General features: G+C 43.3%; 1 long non-coding RNA gene across 2 annotated transcripts in view; it reads right to left on the reverse strand.

Annotated features, from left to right (window-relative positions):
- Positions 1-1,078: 1,078 nt before the first annotated feature.
- LOC149008624 (uncharacterized) overlaps positions 1,079-22,496 on the reverse strand; it is a 46,891-nt gene continuing 25,473 nt past the window's right edge. The window contains exons 2-6 of one of the 2 annotated variants that reach the window (XR_016175331.1): positions 3,375-3,442; positions 3,198-3,265; positions 1,871-3,029; positions 1,683-1,765; positions 1,079-1,520 (exon numbers count right to left, since the gene is read on the reverse strand). This is a non-coding gene — a long non-coding RNA (uncharacterized LOC149008624). Of the gene's footprint in view, positions 1,521-1,682; positions 1,766-1,870; positions 3,266-3,374; positions 3,443-22,496 lie in introns of both variants that reach the window. The other variant, XR_016175330.1, reaches the window with a different exon arrangement.

The following is a 22,496-nucleotide window of genomic DNA, read 5'->3' on the forward strand; positions in this document are numbered from 1 at the left end:
GGCTAATTGACTAATTCTCGTTCGCGGAAGCTTCCTAAAATGCCCACAAAGCACCATAAAATGTATTCACGTTTAAAACTTAAAATGGCATGGTACCGTTTCTTAGTCCTCCAAAACGGCACTATGTTGTTTTATCATACCAATGTGCAGGTCTATGAAATGGCACCATGTTGTTTCACTAAAATGTATGAATCACCTTTAGAATTTAAAATGGCATGGTGCCGTTCTACACATGTGAAGATATAATTTCACTAAATGTGTGAAGTCCCCTTTAGAATTTAAAATAGTATGGTACCGTTTCACAGACCTACAAAATGGCATTGTGCTGTTTTGTGTACATGTGAAACGGTACCATACCTTTTCACTAAAATGTATGAGAATTTAAAACTAAGTGAAGGAAACACATTGTTTTCTATTATATCTAGTCTGGATTATGCATGCCATATGAATTTTGAACACCAGCCTTCTGTTTTTCAAATTTTATTTTATATATATCCATCCCAATCTCATATTTTAAGTAATGACATTCATGGCTTCATTCCTTGGACTTCTTTTGTTCTCATATTGCATATTAGTTGGGGATTATGAAAAGCATGCCTCCAGTAAGGATGGTTAGGCTATCATTGATTTTACCTTCGAGGAAATGCTGCTTTTTGGCACATCATAGGAACGTTAGATGGAGTATTAGCATCAGAGGAATGTGTTTTCCCTCTTGGGAATCCCTAGACAACCCTCTGAAAATTGTGTAGAATCTAAAACGTGCCAGTTGCCTGGACAAAATTTTGATATATTTTTGAGCTGATATCTTATATAATGTATCTGCTGTAGGAAACTTCCTGTTAATGCATTGTGTTCCATTTCTTGGTGGTTGTGTTCAATGCTTCTCATTTAGATTATTACCATTCATTCTTTGTGGTACTAAATGTACTGAATTTCATCTTCTTTTTTACTATGACCACGTTCTACATTTACAAAGCTGAGATCTCTGAACCAGTGGAAGTGCTAGGAGAAGATCAAATGTGAAGACAGTTGAAAAGCAAGAAAACCAGATGGTTTAGTTACACTACTGTATTTAACAACAAAAGAAGTTATAATCTGAGAGTTCATCCGGTTCAGTGTCTTAGACTATACATTGAAAGTGGATGACTCAACTAGGAATATACAATGGATGATTACAAAGTTTACTACATATATGCAGTGGATGTGATCTGAAAAGTTCCACAGGTTCAATATCTTGGACAAAAGCTGCAATCTGGAAACAATGAGCAGCCTCTTCTGCTCCTAATGCATCACCAACAGCTTCACATAGCAGCCCGAAGTTGTACCTAGCAGGGGAATTTGCATATTCTTGTTCCAAGGCTTTTGATATAATGATTCTTGCATCCAGTGACAAGTAACCAAGCTTTCTATGAAGAGCACCAAAAGAGACCAGACTTGGGACGTGGATGGATTTGAAAGTAGCGCATCAGTGAATGCTGTTAGAGCTTTTTCGTGGAGGCCCTTTGCTTCATAGACTAAACCTGAGACAAGCAGACCACATCTTTGAGGTACCCAAAAATTGAGATTTGCTTCAATTTTTATAGTTTACAGGTATTATTTTAGCACATTATAAAATAAAAGCTATCTCACCGATATGGGAAAACCTAACAGAACTAGTCCTTACAAAGAGAAATGGTACTGACATTCACATCACGGTGAAGAATATGATTTGCATGCAAGTAATCCAGTGCCATCAAGAGTTGGACCAGCCACTTGCATAAAGCTTCTATACAGTTTAAACATTCAACCATGAGATAGGAAGCTTGCACATAAAATTTTCCTCAAGACTACAAACTGAAACATGATGAACAAGCAGTGAAGAAAAGACAACCTCTTCGGGAAAGTGAACTCCATTTGTTTGTTTTATAGCTTCTGCCCTGTAAGACATTAACATAATGGGACAAAATCAGAATAACCCAGAGATATATTTTCATGCAGGTGGATTCAAAATTCAGAAAATAAGTGACACAAAATGGATACTCACATGTCTCCTCCCTCACAGTAACCTATGATGATGCCAACGTAACAACTCTTTAGCAAGTAGTCAACATTGCATAAGTTTCTAAATCCAAAAATAAATGGAAAGGATGGTGTATGAATTTTACTCTATACTCATGTTCCGTAAAGGTTAAAGGATATACATGAAAATAAAGATTTCACATTAAGTCAACTAGATCCTTTGAAGAAATTGTGTACTAGATTAAAGACAAAATTATAATTAGTATATTCAATGTCCAACTGAAGCACTAATGCTGAGGTTTTGGATTATAAATCCAACTCTTGACAAGTAAAGAAGCAGGTGCTGCCTCGATGGAAGGATTAAACAAGCCACACCAAACTGAAACTAACCAAAAGGCCCAAAAAACACCAAGATGCCCAGTTCTCATTACAGGTAAGTTCTGTGTTACTCTCTTATGCTAATAAAACTAGTACAGCAGATTCTGAATGGCAAACTTGGTTTTGTTTGGAACTGAAGTAGCCATGTATCACAGTCTTGATTCTCCTCAAAACCAGAAGTTCATCAATTAGATAACCTCATTCCACACCAACAAGAAGATTTCAGAATTGTCTCACGACAGAGGAAAGACTTCACTGGGGACCTAATGACCACAAGAATTCTATTTAATCCAGCCTTTGAGCAAAAAGAAAAAGTTCCAAGGAGTTAGAAAATGGAACTAGTACAGGACACCAACCTCTTGCAATGCAGATCTGCGGCACCTGTCAGTCTGACAAGCAAGCCGAATCTTCTTTAGTACATATCTTAACAAAAACCCAAGGGAAAAAAGAGCCAAAAATCAACTTAACGGGCAAAACAAAGAAAAAAATAAATTATGAATATGCTGCATTGCACCCCTCACTTTTTCTTTTCAATTTTATGCCACACGAGAAGAGCAAAACCAAAAGCCCCTTTTCCAATATGTTCTAGTACTTTGTACTGCTCCATCTTTGGTCAAGTACTTGTTCCTTGATATCTTTGAAGATTTACATATCTAGCATAACATATTTGAAATTTGAAGAGCAAATTAAGCACCTAAAGTCATCACCATGCACTAAAATAGGAATAGAAATGCGAAGGGTAGAAAGTTGAACATAAAAATGACAACAAGAAAATATGCTATACAAAACAATAGAATATAGCATTGTTGGAAAAAACATACTAGAGGATTTTGAGGCTTTAGGTCCCTGTGGGCAAACTCCAGGAACAATGTGGATATAACTCATGCCCCTAAATAACATACAAGTCTAAAAGAGTCAAATAAATAAGCCTCACAAGGGAACTTGGACAATATGTAAATTTAGAAACCATATAACAAAGAAAGTATAAAAACATTTACCTGAGTAGAACCTTGAAACGGATACAACTGATCGTCTATGCCAGACACTGTTGAACCCTGTGAAGTACCTACTCGTTGTATAATCCAACAACACAAATAAACAACATTATTGCAATTTAAAGAAAAATATGTTTTAACTTTAATTTTAAACAAAATTTTTTAATATTATACCTGTAATAGTGACAAGAAACTAGACTGTGGCATATCTTCATATCCACCATGCAAACCCAATATGGTCATTAAAGATGGTATGCCGTATGATGGTACGTCGATGGAGCTTTGTCCTTCTATTATTGTTTCTAACTTTTTCATGCCAAGGCTTATTTCTCTTTGATCCCCCCCTTTTTGAGATTCTTTCTTTTTAAGTTGTAGTTGTGTATATGTTTTAATAGATTTTTTTGAAACATGGTCAACATAGTGTATAACAAATGCATCTTGGAGCTCTTGATGTATCCCATTAGCATGATCATTGAGTATTTTAAAACCAACTTCGTATTACCAGGCTTCATTAAGAAGTTTCAAATATATGGGAGCCATCATTCTATATAGCTGTAAGTGACTTAATTGGTCATTTACTTCAACACCTTCCATTTCTCTCTTGTCATTTAGGGGCAATATTCTTATCGCCTTCATCCATCTCATCAAAATATATCTTTTAGGAATGCACTTTATTTGAAGGTAATCTAAGACTTTTAAGACATGACTACAAAGGATGCCTTCTCTCTCAAATAGTTTACAACTACATGTCAGACTCCCCTCAGCTGGATTATGCAAGACTTTGTATTCCTTTCCTATATAATGTCCATACTCATTTTCCGTTGAGATCACATACTGACCATTTAAATCACTTACACTTTGGGTTTTGAGACCATAAATAAAAATCAACTCATACTCCGTCATAAACTTCTTAAATATATTTGGAGTATATATCCTGAAAGCTTGTTTCAAGACTCCTATCATTGAATGCGAACTCCCAAGTATAGTATTTCATGCATCAGACTCTTGCATTAGTTCATTGACATGTTTTGCATCCAAACATCTTGAAAGTGTTCCATAAATCGTATAAGATTATAACTGGGTTTCAGACATTTTTTAAGATCCGCATTGATGCTTTCAACGAGTTGTGTGCTCATCACACCTATTGTGAAAACTTCATACATATAACAACATGCCCATTTTTCTTTCAATTTATGTCTTATCCAACCAATAAGTGTTTTGAACCCCATGATTCTCTCTCAAACTCTTCCATGCATTTTCAAATCCATCAACTTTAGTATAATCCCAAATACATTTTTTCAAACATTTGTTGAATGCTGACCCTTCATGCATCAGATACCCGTGATGTTTTTTGCATTTTGCCAAAGATGCCAAGAGCACAATGCATGTCGGGTACTAAGTGATGCGTCCAAAATCTGCTTAGCCCTTAGATCTCCTTAGAATGACCTGCAAAACGAAAGCGTCAAATGTGGCCTGACCGCTGGGGTCGGGAGTCCACCTCCGAAGGCTAAGTCAGTCGATGAACTTAATCACAAACGGCTCTGCTAGAAGCATAGAGCTAAGGAATGAATAACTGGAAAACGATTTAGATCATAAGCATCTGAGTGTTTACGTCCAAATGTGTGTGTATGGATCTGGATCTCCCTTACCTTGTAGGTAAGTGATGTTTATATAGAGTGTACCTTCGAATCTTCTTCTTTGGATGTATTTGAGCCTTCTTTGGATAGTCGTTGGATTCTAACAGTTAGATCCGTTGAGCGATAGACTTCTACTAGTTTGGACAGTAGAGGACTCCTAAGATAACCTTACGGTTATCCGATGATTATCCCTTCAATAGTGATAAGTGACAGCCGCCAAGTTGTGTCTGCCATCATTAGGGTAATTAACCTAATCCATAAGTTGGATTAGGGCATGCTTGTGGTTGAGTTAGTTTTCTTCCTCAGCAAGCTATCTCCTGGACCCGGCTCGCTCCGAAGCGAGTCGACTCTCTTCGCCTCGATCGGAGTCGAAGGTCAAACCAAGCATGAACCAGGTTCGATCATATTTTCTCCACATCACGAGCCCCCCAGACCAAGCGTTCGGTCGATCCCGAGGGCTTTGTTTTTAATTGGGTTCTTCGTCAAGCAATGGCTTTTGCATAACCCACTAAATGTTATGTCATATTTAATGCGGTGGTCACTTTTTCCTCGAGCATTGTGAGGGCAATGCCACTCGTCCTTTTGCAGTCGAACTATCGTGGCTCACGTAACCCAAGCGACGGTTTCCGAACGCCTGTTTTGGATTCGTGAGTTCAAACTTTCAAACCGTCTTCAAATCTCGGTCATCGATGCTGGATTAATCTTGATCGTTCACGTCTTCAAACACTCGTGCGGGTGCTTAAAAGCGGTTCGTTGTCTTCGTAGGTTTCATTCTTCTTGTCTTGGAATTTTGAAACCTCGTCGTCTCCTTCGCGCCTTCTCGAGCTTTTTGCCTTATTGAATCAGTAAGTTTATTGACCCTGTTGCAAAGTTAACTTTCTGTCTCCAGGTTTTTCTTTTCTTTTTGTACCATAGTGAGACTTTAGTAATGGAGGACAGTAGGGTTTCTTCCGAAGCTTCCCTTGTGCCCAACGCCAGTAATAGTGATAATGCTAACGAGGCTTTTGTTTCCCTTTCCTCTGAGCAGTCGGATAGTGATAATAAAACCCTAACTACTCTCTGGCGTGACTTCGCAGAAGTTAACCAGAAGAGATTAGAAGGAAAAGCTTAAACTTCTTCTGCCCTTCCTGAGTCTAGACCATCCATAACTCCTAGGGTGACCGCAGAGTCTTCTAGGTGGTCAAAGCAAACTTCCAAACCTAGTGGTAGACCCGATTCTGTTGCCTCCTCGTATAAGGAGGAAACTCTTCTTTCGGCCATTTAGGGTTTTGATTTTCCTTCCTCTTACCACCTTAGGGCTCCAAACCCTGATGAGAGGGTTGATTCGACCCTTCTAGGTGAATTTTCCGTGCACTGGAAAGCGGGGTTCGCTTTCCTTTCTTCAATACTTTGTTTGCAGCCATCCTGAATCACTGGGACATTTGCCCTGGAATGTTCCTTCCCAATAGCTGGCGTCTAATCGTCGGCTTCTTGGGTTTGTGCTTTGAACTTGGCATTACGCCTTCTCTTGCTCTTTTTGTGCATTTTCATCTTCTTTCTATCTCCCATCCTCCCGGTTGGGTTGTGCTTTCCAAGCACAATAAGATTGAGCTTAACTGGAGGGGCAACATTCTTGCTAAAGGAACTTACCCTTCCAATCACAAAGGATGGCGCACGCGATATTTTTTCTGTCGAGCGCCTCAATCAGATCTCAACTTCTCGACCGTCTGAAAACAGTATACTTCATACTCTGAGGGTAACCGGGTCCTTCCCCTATCCAAAGAAGACTAAACGGCCGTCAGTAAGATCAAATCAATTCCATGGTATCAAGAGATACATGGATATGAGATGGAATACAACTCCATCCTCCTAGTACTGGGGACTGGCTCATCGTGAGCTTCTTAACCATCATCCTTAAATTTTCTAAGAATGATATATCTTTTTGCAATCTTGATATTTGTCCTTCTTTGCAGTGCCACCAAGAATGAACTCTGAAAATCTTCGGGCAAAGGCTGCTAGGGCCGTTGTGACAGCTGAGCAACGGTCGCCTCGAGCCTTGACTGCTGAACAAGTAGTTTCTGTTCCCTCTCCCGATCCTTCCTACAAGGGTATTAGGAACTTGAAGCCCGTGGTTGATGCTTCGGGGAAAGGGAAAAAACCAATGGTGGGAGAGTCCGATATCCCCTCTGCCACTCGAACTAAAAGGAAGTATGATTCAGTTGATGCTTCCGCCTGAAAATATCCAAAAAGAATAAGATTGTGAGGAGATCTTCGTGCCTCAGTGGACACTGATGCAGACTAATAGAGCAACACAAGACCCTGAGAAGGCTGCGGAATGGAGTTCTCTTGGTCTTCTGCCTGCCGATCGTAAGGCCTTTGAAGCCTTGGGGGACGATGCTCTCGTTCGTCAGTCTACCAGGTATCGTACTTCTTGATTTTTCATTAATTGCCCTTCATAATTTCTTATGAGTTCTTCTGATAATCTCCTCGTCCTCAGGAATGTTGTGTTGAGCTTTTACCAACACATGGAGGCATTAAACCGAGTTGGTCGCAATGGCTCCTTGCTGCAGACCTGTGAAGAGAATTTGGTGAAAGCCAATTCTGAAATAGACAGGCTGAAGGCAGCAGCCGAAGAGCTGAAGGTGAAGCACAATGAAGAGATGACTTCGTTGAAAAAGGATATTGACTCTTCAGTTGTCCGTGCTGTTGCTGCCGAACGTGAGGCTAGGAAACAGAAGAAAGTTGCTGCACTGTTCGGTGAAAGTCTTGAGCTTAAAGCCATAGAGTACGAACATATACTGAAGATGGTAGTTCCTAGCAAGCCCGAACATATTAAACCAGAGCTTCGAAAGGATTGTGTTCGGAAATATCTGAATAGCGTTCTTTTCTCTAAACTGTTGGGTGCCTTCAACCTTTAAGCTTACCGCGTGGGGCAGAATGATGTTTGGGAAAAGATCCTCGAATCTGACCCTTCTTTTGACACAACTCCATTTCGTGACATCTCCAATGACCCCCTTTGTGCTCATGGCTGCTTCTGTTTCCTCCGGTGAACCCCTTGTGGCTCCCCCTTCCCCCCACCCCTCCTCCCCTGTCCACCATTCCCCCTCCGCCCCTCCCAAACCATGGAACTCTCTATTCTCCAACCATCACAACCCTTCCTCTTCTGACCTTGACCTTTCTTTCATTCCCTCCACCTCTAATGACCCTTGTCCGGTTGCTCATTGCCCCTCCGCCTCCACTGCTGCTAGTATCCTAAGATGGTCCTTTGCTTTCCTTGGCCAGTTTCTTGGCCCCCCTCCCCCTTTCGCCATTCTGAAAGCTTCACTCACCAAGCAATGGAGAGCCCAAGGAATACTGGATATCCGACGAATTGATTCTAGCATTTTCTTGTTCACAATCGATTCCCCTGACTGCCGCTCTCGTGCTCTTGAAGGCTCCCCATGGTTTGTAGGAAAATCTCCCTTATTCATTAAACCCTGGACTCCTTCGCTCCCTCTCTGCAGGGTCGACTTCAGCTCTCTTCCCTTGTGGATCAATTTGCCAGGACTTCCGCTTGAGTTCTGGAACTCTGATTGTCTGAGTAGAATTGGTTCTGCACTTGGAAAGCCATTGCGCACTGATGCAAAAACACGCTGGATTCCACTCGTTTCTCATACGCGAGAATCTGCGTTGAATTTTCTGCTGCAAAAGATCTGCCGTCGAATGTCACCATTGCTGATGACCTTGGTCTTAAATATTGCCAACTCATAGTTTTCAATGGATCCCTTCTCGTTGTGACCATTGTTCCACATTCGGTCACGCCTCAAATGAATGTTCCTTTGCGACTCATCCACATGCGAAGACCACCGCTCCTGTTCACTCGCTGCCATTTGATGTTTCAAGACTCTCTACTGAAGCCCTTCTAAAAATGAATTCTATAGATGCTCTTGAGTTGGTTTCGGTTCCTGCTACAGTCACCACTTCTACCGCCGCTGCGCCTCTGCCGTCGGTTGCTGGACACACAACTCCGGCAACCAGTACTTACCGAAGAAGAAGAAGGAATAAAGCTGTTGCCTTACCTGTTGCTTTGACCACTGCCTCGAAAGCCGTCATCCCCTCAGTCGAAGACCAATCAAAATCGAAAGCTATTCCTGAGAGTTACTCTGCGGATGAGGACTCTGATGTGCCTGAGATTCCTGCTCCTCCTGATGAAGCTGCTGCCACTGATAGAGGCCCAGATCGATATACTGAGGTACTTGTTCCTTGCTCCGTTGACGCTCAGTCTCCGGCTTTCCCAATTGATGATAACTGCAACACCCTGACCATGAAAGAAATTTCGCCCAGAGCTTCTTCCATCCCAAAGAAGATGAATGACCTAATCCCTATTTCCCCTCCTAAATCGCTTTTACCCTCTCCCTCTCTTCAGCTGGGGCCCACTTCAAATATCTCTTCCATTATACAGCTGAGAGCTGTTCCAAAACATTCAACTTCTCCCCACCATCATACGGCCCATCCCCATATTTCCCACATTATCAAATCTCCCTCTTATGGGCTGAAGCCCATTAACACTTTAACCCCTTCTTTTGGGCCCATGAACCGCAGACCTAGGTCCAAACGGTCTTTGCCACCCAAAGACACGTCTATCTCTTCTAATGGGCTCCATCAGCCTTTGTCCTCAGTCCATTCCAACTCCAAAATCACTTGCCCCGAAGCCTTATACCTGCCCACAGCCAACCTTCCCCCAACCAGGCCAAATGAACCTTATTCCCCCTCCCCTGCACCCTCCATTGGCCCTATTACCTTTGAAATCTCTACCCATGGGAACCCTCTCTTATGTGAGACTATGTTTAGCTCGCCCGATTAGCTTGCTTCTTGAACTTTTTTATGTTATTATGTCTAATTGCATTGTGTGGAATGTTAGAGGTTTAAATAATATTGCTAAGCAGAGTGAAGTCAAGAAATTTCTCTTGGATTCGAAAGCTAATTTTTGTGCCCTTCTTGAGACACATGTCCAAGTTGAGAACTCCCATTGGATTGCCAATTTTTTAGCCCCTTCCTGGTCCTTCCTTTCCAACTATTCCCACTGCTCCAATGGCAGAATCTGAATTCTCTGGAACCCCTCCTTCCTCAATATAACCCTCATCGACTCTTCTCCCCAATTCATGCATCTCTCCTTGTCCCATCCTAATTCCAATTCCAATCTCTTCGTTACCATTGTCTACGGGTTCAATCGGGTTGCGGAGCGAGCCCCTCTTTGGGACTCCATTCGTGCTCTTTCCTCCGCTCTCGTAAATCACTCTTGGGGTGTGGGAGGGGATTTTAATATTGTTCGTTACTCTCATGAGCGAGTGGGTGGTCGCCGGCCTAACCCTTTAGCGGTTGAGGATTTTAATTCCTGTCTTGATGATTCTTGTATTACTGATCTCCGTTGGTCGGGCCACTCTCTTTCTTGGCATAACCATAGGATTGCTTCGAAACTCGATCGCTTCCTTGTCAACCATCAATGGCTCTCCTCCTTTCCTGACTCCCACGCTTCCTTCTCCCCTGCGGGCCTTTCAGATCATTCTCCCTGTCTAGTCCATATCTTCTCCCTCTCTTCCTTCGGTCCCAAACCATTCAAATTTTTTGATATGTGGACCTCCAACCCATCTTACCTCGACACGGTCAAGGAAGCTTGGGAGAAGCCCGTTCATTGCCACTCCCTTCCCCTCATTAGCTTTGCTCGCCGGCTTAGGAACACCAAGGATGCTCTCCGCCGTTGGAACCTCTCCACGTTTGGAAACATCCCCTCTAGGGTTTCTGATTGCCGCTCTCATCTCTTGCAAATCCAGGCCAGTCTCCAATCTGACCCCCTCAATCCTTGGCTTGCGGATTGTGAGAGACTTCTCTCTTTTGAACTTTCCTCATTGGTCTCCATTGAAGAGAACTTTCTCCGCCAAAAGGCTAGGATTAAATGGCTCCAACTCGGAGACTCCAATTCGGCTTTCTTCCACCGTTCCCTCAAAGCAAGAAATAACTATAATTCTATTCCAGCTCTCCTCTCTAGCAATGGATCTTGGATTCTCGACCCTCCGGAGATCAAAGCTGAGGTAGTCTCCTTTTTCTTCAATCTCCTTTCTCCCCCTCTCTTCCCTCCCTTCGCGTCCCCCTCTGCCCCCTGGTTTGATTAACAAATTTGTTAGCCATCAAGATCTCCCCTCTCTCTTCTCCATTCCATCCCATGATGAAATTCTTTTGGCTATTCGTTCCCACAAACCAAATCGTGCCCCTGGCCCCGATGGTTTTAGTATGGGGTTTTTCTAGTGCTTGGAACATCATTGAGGATGATCTTATTATGGCTATCCGCAGTTTCTTCCTCAATCCCTCTTAGCTCTCTTCTGTCAACCAAACTTTTTTTGTCTCATCCCCAAAAAGGCAGGTGCCTCCTCCCTTTCTGATTTTCGCCCCATCTCCCCTCTGTAATCTCTTATACAAGTTCATCTCTAAAATCCTAGCAAATCGGCTCAAAAAGATTATGCCTAACCTGGTTAGCTCAAACCAATCCGCTTTCATTTCCGGTCGTAGCATCGTGGACAATATCCTTCTTTGTGCTGAGATTGTCAAGGGGTTTGACAGAGCATCCCACTCCCCTGCAGCTCTCCTCAAAGTTGATCTCCACAAAGCTTTTGACTCTATTCGCTGGGATTTTATTAGTGATGTTCTGTTAGCCATGAGATTCCCCCCTTCTTTTATCCACTGGATCGAGGTTTGCATTTCCACCCCATTCTTTTCTATCATTACTAATGGCTCGCCGGCGGGATTTTTTCCCTCTAGTGTTGGTATCCGCCAAGGATGTCCCCTCTCTCCCTTTCTCTTCTCCCTGGCTTTGGAGGTTCTATCCCGTCTTCTTTAAGCCAAGACTGATCAACTCCTGATTTCTCCCATTCCTAAGTGTAAAGCCATCAATTTGACTCATCTTGCTTTCGCCGATGATCTCATGATTTTCTCTAAAGCTGACCCCACATCCATCTCCACTATCGCCTCTACTCTCTCCTTCTTTGAGTCTTTATCTGGCCTTAAAGTTAACATTGATAAATCTTCTCTCTTTCTGTCAGGAGTCTCTGAGGCCCTTCGTTCGACCCTCCTGAATATCTTTGGGTTTAAGCCAGGTTCCTTCCTTGTTATCTATCTTGGTCTCCCTCTTATCCCGGGTAGGCTTACTTGTTATCACTGCTCCCCTATGTTGGATAACATCCGCAAAAGTCTCCAACTTTGGAAAAGCCGGCTTCTTTCCTTTGCTGGTAGGGTTGAGCTCATCCGATCTGTGCTCCAATCTTCTTACCTTTACTGGTGCGGCATTTTCCCGATCCCTAAAGCCATCTCATCTGCTATGGAATCTCTCTTCTGTGCTTTCCTCTGGAAGGGCCAGGATTCATCTCGCTTCCTTCGCCCCATAAGCTGGTCCAAGGTTTGTCGGCCCAAATCTGAAGGGGGCCTAGGTATTCGTAGGATTCAAGATGTTAATGCTGCTGCTTTACTTAAACTCATTTGGAAAATCATCACCAAGGATAATTCTATTTGGGTCAATTGGGTTCACTCATACCTTCTCAAATCCAACTCTTTCTGGACTGTCTCTAGCCCCTCCTATCCTTCTTGGACTTGGAGGAAGCTCCTCCTCCTTCGTCCTCGGGCTCTTTCCACCATCACCACCCACATCTCCTCTGGCTCCTCCACCTCTTTCTGGCAAACATCCATGGCATCCGATGGGTGTTCTCCTCTCGATCTTTCCCCCCCACACAGTCTATGAAACCCGAATTCCCAAATCCACCTTGGTTTCGGAGTTTATCTCCAATGGTTCTTGGGTTGCTTCCCCGCATCATAGTCTCACGCAAGTTTGGAGTTCCCTCCCCCTATTTACCCCCTCCTTCATGATACTATCATTTGGTCCCCCACTACCAAATCATTTACCTCAGCTTCGGCCTGGAACCTCCTTCGCTCACCCTCCCCTGCCCCCCCATGGCCTCCCCTGGTATGGTTTAAAGGCCACATTCCTAGACATTCTCTAACTCTTTGGAGAGCCTTAAACCTAGCCCTACCAACTCAGTCTTTCCTTATTTCCCGCCACATCCCTGTGAACCCAAAGTGTATCCTTTGTTGGAATGGTATTGAGGACACTGAGCATCTGTTCTTTACTTGCCCTTTATCTAGTGCCCTGTGGAGGAAAGCCCTGAGTTATATTTGGCCCCGTTCTCGTCGCTCATTTGGGTTTACCAGAGACTGGTCTTGGATTATGAGCAATTTCGCAGGTACCTCTATTTGTGATCGTATTGGCAAGCTCGTCTTTGGTGCTACAGTCCACCATATATGGTGGGAGCGTAATCTCAGGCGCTGGAACTCCAAATCCCGCTCTATTGATGCCATTTGAAATGCTATTTATTTTGATGTTTCAGCTAGGATTTCTTCCTCTCCCCTCCCCTCGATTGTTGATTCCCCAAGGAACAGGCTTATTGTTGTCTCCTGGGGGATCAACTCCCAAATCTCCACCGCTAGTTGACTCTAGCTTGTGCTTTTGTATTGTTTTGTCTCTTTAATAGATTATTTATTCATCCAAAAAAAAAAACTCCATTTCGTGAGGTGTGTCACAAAGAAATCTTTGGAAAGCTTAAGTTGGCCTTCCCAGACTGGGCTTTGGGAGAGGATGATCCTTTTCCAGCTGACCCGAATTAGGAAGAATATCTTGCTAATTCCCTGCCCCTTCAAAAAGAAACTTCACAGACTGTCGCTGAAAAGAAGACTGAGGAAGATGATCCTGAGAACGACTCCTCAGTCGATGATGAGGAAGAATAGAACTTTTTTTTTTTAAAGCTTGGCCCTCCATAATTAATGAAAATAGAACTTTTCCAATTATTGCCTTAATATTTCCTCATCCTATATCCGAAAGCTTGTTTTGGAAATAAAATATAAATGATATAAATTATCACTTAACTTCTTGTATCTTGACGAGGGATGACCTTTGGGATATCATGAAGAGGCGTTCGGGAGAGATGTTTCAACTTCCAGCTTTTACATATTCTTAACTGCTCCTTCATTTATTACGACGTCCAAACGTTTCCCTGCCTTTGTGTACCACTCACTTTTCCCAACGAGTTGGAAATATAAATATTATTTAAGTGGTGGCGTGACGGTTGGAGGTATTCTCGTACCAGGGGCATATTTCCACATGGCTTTCCTCTGACCGACGATCTTTCTTTTTGAAGAACTCGAAGCGTTTCTTCGATCCGGTCCTTTGGTTGCCTTTGGCTCTTCAACCGTTGCCTCATTCCCTGAGGCTATTTAAGTCCCTCAAGGGTACTCTTCGTTTATCCTGCTATCTGCAAGTTAGATTTGCAAAGCAAAACGACATTTCGTTTTCCTTTGCCGCGTTCGTACTTTTCGTATTCCAACAAAATTTTGCGATCAGCATCTGAACAAGTAAGCTTTTACTTTGCCCATGTCACGCATCACTTTTCCTTCTCCCTGAGTGAACTTCACAGTAGTAATACTTGGGGTTCACTTAATGGGTATTTAAGAACTAGGGTTTTCCCTTTTTCTGAATGTTGTTGGATTTTCGTACTGATACTGCCTTTTCTGTACTTGCAGTGCCTCCGAGAATCGATTTGAACTTTATTAGGGCGAAGTCCTACAAGAAGACTGTCCCAGTACCGACGCAGGTTGCTGCCAGTGAGGTGATTGCATTTGGTGAATCTTCTAAGTGCAAGGAGACTGCTGTTGGTGAATCTTCAGATCAGATTCCCCCAGTTTCTATTGATGCTCCTCCTACGCTCCCTCCGCTTGAAGAGATCGTTCGGTCTTCCCAGGAAGATCTTGACCCCTTCATCGCTGTGTGTGCCGTTGATGCCCCTGTTGGAGAAACCAATCGGGATTCTTCGAAGGAGACCCTTCGGACATCTGAGGCAATTATGTTGGCATCTGATGAAGGCGCAGTCCCAGCATGTGCTGCTTCTATTTCCAACTCTAGTGCTTGTTTGGCATCCTCCTCCTCTCCTTTGGAGCTGGAGGATTTTGCCACTAGGAAGCGTCATCGGTTGGCGGATGATGTAGCTCATCCTTCTCCTTGTCCGAGGAAGTCTGAATTAGTGTCAAACGAGTTTGACAAAGCGTTGGAGTGGTGCACTGCTGCTCAAATGCCTAGCTAGAGCAGAGTTCTTTCCAAACTTCCAGACGATGACTTTATGAAGTCACTGGTGATGTAAGTTTTTCTTCATTATCTTTTGATGCTGAAGATATTCTTTTGCTCCTGACTAACTCAGAAGTTGTTTGCAGGAGTCTCACTGGCAACTTCCACAACCAAGTGGAAGCAGCCTCTAGACTTAGTAAACTGAGTAATGAAGTTTCCAGGCTTCGGGAAGACCCCAAAGCCAAGGACGTTGAAATTGCTCGCCTTAGGAAATTAGCTTGGGAGGTTGCAGGAGAGAAGAATTCTGTGATTGAGCATCTCCGTTCAGATTTGGATGATGCCAGGGAGAAGATCCTGCGGCTGGAACGAGAAGTAGGAAAGTCAGGGGTGAAAGGATCTGAAGCGTTACCCCAAAGGCAAGCTAACATTCCTTTGCCCGAATCCCTTCCAACTGACATTTGCAGAGCTTGCATCTTCAAGTATTTGCACAGTAAGCCCTTTGTTGACATGCTGAATGCTTATAACTTGCAGGCATACCGCGATGGCGAAAACGAAGTATGGGAATCGATATTAAGGAAAGATCCTCATTTCGATACGACTCCCTACAGCGTTGATTGTCATCCGAAGTGTTTGCCAAGTTGGGTCTTCCTTTCCCTGACTGGACCAAGGATAAGATTGATCCTCCGCCCCCGGATCCGAATATCATGCATTATCTCGATGATTCTCCTTCTTATGCTCCTCTCCAAGGATTCAGTTATGAAGAACTTGGCCTGAGTGCAGGTTTCATCAAAGATCAGACTTCTTCCGGTCAAGTTGGATAAAGAGCATGGAATTGCAGAGGATTTTGATAACATGCTTTTTTCCGACTTTATTCTCCTTCTTCCTGAATTTGTGTTGCTTCCTGACTCTATATTACTTATGGAAAAGCTCTTTCAATCTTGTAACTTCTCGATGATGTCTTTCTCATTTTGACCGAGTGAAGATTGTACCCCAACACTTGTTTATATGTTGGTTGTAAAGGTTGGCCTCTTCTGGTCGTTTAATAAAGAATTGAACTTCATCTTTGAACTTTGCTAGTCATTTGAGTCATTATTGCAGTAGGTCTTATAATGCCTTTACTTAGAGATTTCCGGAGAAATTCAATAAGTCTGAGAAGGAACTCACTCAGGTTTTAAATCGATGCCTTGTAGAAGGAACTCACTCGGGTTTTAAAACCGATGCCTTTACTTAAAGATTTCCGGAGAAATTCAATAAGTCTGAGAAGGAACTCACTCGGGTTTTAAACCGATGCCTTTACTTAAAGATATTCCGGAAAGATTCAATAAGTCTAATAAGGAACTTACTCGGGTGTTAAACCGATGCCTTGTAGAAGGAACTCACTCGGATTTTCATCCGATGCCTTGACTTAAGAAACTCCAAAAAAATACAATAAGAATGAAAAGGAAACTCACTCGGATTTTCATCCGATGCCTTGTGGCTGGATCTGTTCTTGAGTGTGGTGTATGATGCCCCCCAATCAAAAGATAATTGTTGAAAACCAATAATTGCATTGATTGAGTTGAAATTTGTTACATCATGAATGAAATTGATAATCCTTAAGGATAATATTTTTTCAGATGTCTGGCATTCCACGAACAATCCAACTCTTTCTGGGTTGTCATGTTCTTCAGCTTGTAAGCTCCCGAACAGACTGGTTTTATAACTGATGCGTCCAAAATCTGCTCAGCCCTTAGATCTCCTTTTGATGACTTGCAAAACGAAAGTGTCAGACGTGGCCCGACCGCGGGGGTCGGGAGTCCACCTCCGAAGGCTAAGTCAGTTGATGAACTTAATCACAAACGGCTCTGCAAGAAGCACAGAGCTAAGGAATGAAGAACTGGGAAAAGTGATCTAGATCGTAAGCCTTTGATAGTTTACGTCTACCAGTGTGTATGTGAATCTAAGTCCTCCTCACCTCGTAGGCAAGTAAGGTTTATATAGAGTGTACCTTAGAATCTCCTTCGTTGGATGCACTCGAGCCTTCTTCGGGTAGTTGTTGGATCTTATCAGTTAGATCCGTTGAGCGATAGACTTCTACTAGTTTGACCTACTAGAGGACTCTTGAGATAACCTCGAGGTTATTAGATGATTATCCCTTCAATGATGATAAGTGACAGCCGCCAATTTGTGCCTGCCGTCATTAGGGTAATTAACTTAATCCATAAGTCGGATTAGGGCGTGCTTGTAGCTGATTTAGTTTTCATCCTCAGCAAACTATCTTCTGGATCCGGTTAGCTCGGAAGAGAGTTGATATCCTCCGTCTCGACCGGGATCGATGGTCAAACCGAGTATGAACCCGGTTCGATCATATTTCCTCCGTATCACGAGCCCCCCAGACCAAGCGTTCGGTCGATCCCGAGAGCTTGGTTTTTAACTGGGTTCTTTGTCAGGCAATAGTCTCTGCGTATCCCATTAAATGTCATATCACATTTAATGCGGTGGTCACTTTTCCTCGAGCGTTGTGAGGGCAATACCACGCGTCTCTTTGCAGTCGATCTATCGTGGCTCACGTAACCCAAGCGACGGTTTCCGAACGCCTGTTTCGGATTCGTGAGTTCAAACTTTCAAAACGTCTTCTAATCTCGACCGTTGATGCTGAATCAATCTCGATCGTTCAGATCCCCGAACACTCGTGCGGGTGTTTTAAAAGTGGTTTGTTGTCTTCGTAGGTTTCATTCTTCTTGTCTAGAATTTGAACCTTCGTCGTCTGCTTCGCGCCTTCTCGCTCTCGAGCCTTTGCTTCACTGAATCAGTAAGTTTACTGGTCCTTTTGCAAAGTTTAAACTTCATGTCTCCAGTCTTTTTTTTGTACCTTACTGAAACTAGTAATGGCGGATAATAGGGTTTCTCTGGTACCCAGTGTCAGTAATAATAGTGGTAACGAAGCTTTCACTTCCCTTCCTTCCGAGCAGTCGGATAGTGATAACAAAACCCTAACTGTCCTTTGGCGCGAATTTGCTGAAGTTTCCCAAAAAGTTTAGGGAGAAAAGCGAAACTTCCTCCGCCCTTCCTGAGTCTGGATCTTCCAAGACTCCTAGGGTGATTGTCGAGTCTTCTAGGCAGTCGAAACAAACCTCCAGGTCTAATGGCGGACCTGGCTCTGTCCCCTCCGTTTTCAAGGAGGAAACCCTTCTTTCAGCAATCCAGGATTTTGATTTTCCTTCTTCTTATCATATTAGGGCTCCTCATTCTGACGAGAGGGTTGATTCGACCCTTCCGGGCGAGTTTTCCCTGTACATAGATGCACTGGAAAGCGGAGTTCGCTTTCCTTTTTTCAATCCTTTGTTTTCAGCCATTCTGAATCACTGGGACATCTGCCCTGGAATGCTCCTTCCCAATAGCTAGTGTCTCATCGTCGGCTTCTTGGGTTTATGTTTTGAACTTGGCGTTACGCCATCTCTTTCTCTTTTTGTGCACTTTCATATTCTTTCTATCTCCCATCCTCCCGGCTGGGTTTTTCTCTCCAAACGCAATAAGGCTGAACTTGATTGGAGGGGCAGCATTCTTGCCAAAGGAATTTGCCCTTCCAACCACAAAAGATGGCGCGAACGATACTTTTTCTGTCGAGCGCCTCAATCAGATCCCAACTTCCCGACCGTCTGGAAACAGTGTACTTCCTATTCTGAAAGTAACCGGGGCCTTCCCTTATCCAAAGAAGACGAGGCAGCCGTCAGGAAGATCAAATCAATTCCATGGTATCAGGAGATACATGGACTTGAGGTGGAGTATAACTCCATCCTTCAGTACTGGGGCTTGGCTCATTGTGAGCTTCTAACCATTATCCTTCAAATTTACTGAAGTGATATGTCTTTTCATAATTCTAACTCTTGTTCTTCTTTGCAGTGCCTCCAAGAATGAACCCTGAGAACCTGCGGGTGAAGGCTGCTAGGGCCGTTGTGACAGCTGAGCAACGGTCTCCCAAAGCCTTAACTACCGATCAAGAAGCTTCTGTTCCCTCTCCTGACCCTTCTTACAGGGGTATCAGGAACATTAGGCCCGTGGCTGATGCTTCGGGTAAATGGAAGAAACCAATGGTGGAGAGGTCAAATGTCTCCTCCTCCGCTCGAACCAAAAGGAAGCACGATATAGTTGATGCTTCCTCCTATAAAAAATCCAAGAATTCCGAGGATTGTGAGGAGGTCTTCACCCCTCAGTGGACCCTGAAGCTGACCGATAGGGTGACACAAGACCCTGAGAAAGCTGCAGAATGGAGCTCCCTCAATCTTATACCTTCTGATTGTCGGGAATTTGAAGCCCTGGACGATGATGCCCTTGTTAGTCAGTCCACAAGGTACCGGTCTTCCTGGTTGTTCATTTTTTCATAATTTCTTATGACTTCCTCTGATAATCTCCTCTTCCCCAGGAATGTTGTGTTGCGCTTTTATCAGTACATGGAAGCATTGAGCCGAGTTGGCCGTAACAGCTCCCTGCTGCAGACCTGTGAAGAGAATTTGGCCAAGGCCAATTCTGAGATAGACCGGCTGACGGCAGCTGCCAAGGAGCTGCAGAGAAAACATGACGAGGAAATGAACTCCCTAAAGGAGGCCCTCGACTCTTCTACGGCTTGCGTTGTTGCTGCCGAGCGCGAGGCTAAGAAGCAGAAAGCAGCTGCCACATTGTTTGGTGACAGACTTGAGTTTAAGTGTGCAGAGAACGAATAATACTTGAAGTTGGCGATTCTTAGCAAGCCCGAGCACATTAAACCAGAGCTTCGAAAGGATTGTGTTCGGAAGTACCTGAACAGCGTACCTTTCTCCAAACTGCTGGGTGCTTTCAACATCCAAGCTTATCGTTTGGGGCAAAATGACGTCTAGGAAAGGATTCTCCCCTTGTTGTCCAAGAAGTTGATGAAGACTCTCCTGATCCTTCTTCCACAGCGGTACCTCCAGCACCCATCCCTGTTCTTTCGGCATATACCCCTTTTCGAAATCAAGACCCCAAGGTGTTCTTCACACTTGATGATGTACCAGTTTATAAATGGCCCGATAAATTCCAAGAATTTCATGCTTGGCTCACGACTGAAAGATTACATGAAGGATCTTCTGATCAGGTGGTGATCATCAAAATTCTCATAAGGACTCTTGGTACCCTCAGAGATTGGTATTTGAATCTTGGTGAATATAGACAACTCCAAATAACTCAGTTATCTCTTCCCCAGTTCATCTCCCAGCTCTCTTCTCTATTTTTGGGAAATGACCAAGATAAAACCATAAAAGCCCGTGAAGACTTTTTGTAGATGAAATGTTGTTCTCTAGATCGCCGGGATCTACAGACACATTATAAGCGGATGCTCTCCAAGTTCTTTACTATTGGCGGCATTGATGACAGAAACCTTAAACAAGTTTTTGTCAACTCTTTTCCTTCTCCACTTGGAACAGATGCAATTAAAGAACTTTCTGTCACAGGTCTTACTATTGATCAGTGTACAGTGGGACAGCTCTACCAAGCAATCTTAAGCTCTTTAGACAGACTTTGTCGACAACAGAAGTTCTTTAAAGAGTGGGATAAAACGCAGCACAAGCTTGGCTCCTCATGTGATAACTCACACCTACAAATCAAGTGTAAGGATTCGGGTTGCACCTGTGCTTCTAAGTCCAGATTACCTACTCAGAGATTTCGGGCATTCCAAAAAACTAGACAACCAGCTCGGTGGAATAAATCATCTTCTACACCTCCCAGACGGTCTCCAAAACAGTCTCGGCGTCCTTGGAAATTTTTAAGAAGAAAAAAATTCAGAAGCAAAAAATCTGATAAGTGTTTTGTTTGTGGACAAACAGGTCACTTTGCAAAGTCTTGTCCACGAAAAGATCTTTGGCAAAAGCAAGCAAACCTTCTTCATATGATTCAACAATTTTCTTCAGAGACTTTTCCAGATGACCCCGATGCAGACATAGAATCCCTTTACAGTCTGTGTGACGAAGCAGGTGATGATACTTTGTTCATGCTTGATCTTCCAGATAGTGAAGAGATCACTCCCACCAGTGATGATGATCTTGATGATATAGAATCCTGTCCAGCCTACCAAGCCCAGCTCATCCCTGTCCCTCCCCTTTCTTTAATCCCAGTGTTACATCCAACCAAACCTCTTCAACTACCTTCTCACCAAATCACCATGCCTTTAGCCCAAGTTTCAATTTCTGAACCATGGTCCCGTCCCAAAACGGTCATTGCCTTTTTCGATACTGGAGCAGCATTTACCATCATGAATCCTACCCTTCTTCCCTCTTCCTCATGGAAACCTTACCATCAACCTTTGTTAGCAGCAAATGGTGAATCTTTCACCATAGACTTGATCTCTAAAAATCCCATCTCAATCCGGCTCTTCCCAACCCTTACCCTTCACCATAGAGTTCTCGGGTCCACACTTCAAGGGAAAGATCTCCTGATAGGTTTTGATCTCCTTAGTACCCTTTCTTCTGTGAAATGGTCTTCTCAAGGTCTAACTTATAAGCAACAAACTCTACCCTGGACCTCAATTCCCCGTCTCTTCATGGTCAACCAGATTGACACCCTAAAACAACAGTTTCTCCTCCACTGTTGTGCCTCTTCTCATACTGAATTTCTACAAAAGTGTCCTCATCCCCTTTGGCACAATCCTGAGTTTTTCATTAAACTTCCCTTCAAGCGAAATGAGGATATCAATCCTACAAAGGCTAGCCACTCTGGTATGAATCCAGAGCATTTGGCATTAGCAAGGGCCGAAATTTCTGAACTTTTGTCACAAAATCTCATTGAACCAACCACTTCACAATGGGCATGTGAAGCTTTCTATGTCAACAAAAGAACAGAACAGATAAGGAAAAAACTTCGTTTGGTGATCAATTATCAGCCCTTAAATGCTTTCTTGGCAGATGATAAGTTTCCTTTACCCCAAAGACCAACCCTTCTTGCTCAGCTCTCTTCAACAACAATTTTCAGCAAGTTTGATCTCAAGGCAGGTTTTTGGCAGTTAGGTATTTCCCCTGAAGACCGTCACAAGACAGCTTTCTGCATTCCAGGCCACCATCTACAGTGGACAGTCATGCCTTTCGGACTCAAGACGGCTCCTTCTCTGTTTCAGAAAGCAATGATGAAAATATATGCTCCCATTGAATCTCAAGCATTGATTTACATTGATGATATTCTCCTGTTTTCGGCTACAGAAGCAGAACATGAACAGCTCCTCAAACAGTTCCTCGATCTTACTCAAACAGCTGGTGTTATGCTTTCTCCTACAAAGTGCACTCTAGCAACACCAGTCGTTGATTTTTTGGGTGTCACTATTCAAAATGGATCCTATGCGCTGCAGCCCCACATTGGTCAATCTCTTCTGAACTTTCCAGACCAACTTTCTGG

This window comes from Hakea prostrata, chromosome 8 (genome assembly GCF_041222555.1).
Source record: "Hakea prostrata isolate BN-2017 chromosome 8, UWA_Hpros_2, whole genome shotgun sequence".
NCBI lineage: Eukaryota > Viridiplantae > Streptophyta > Magnoliopsida > Proteales > Proteaceae > Hakea > Hakea prostrata.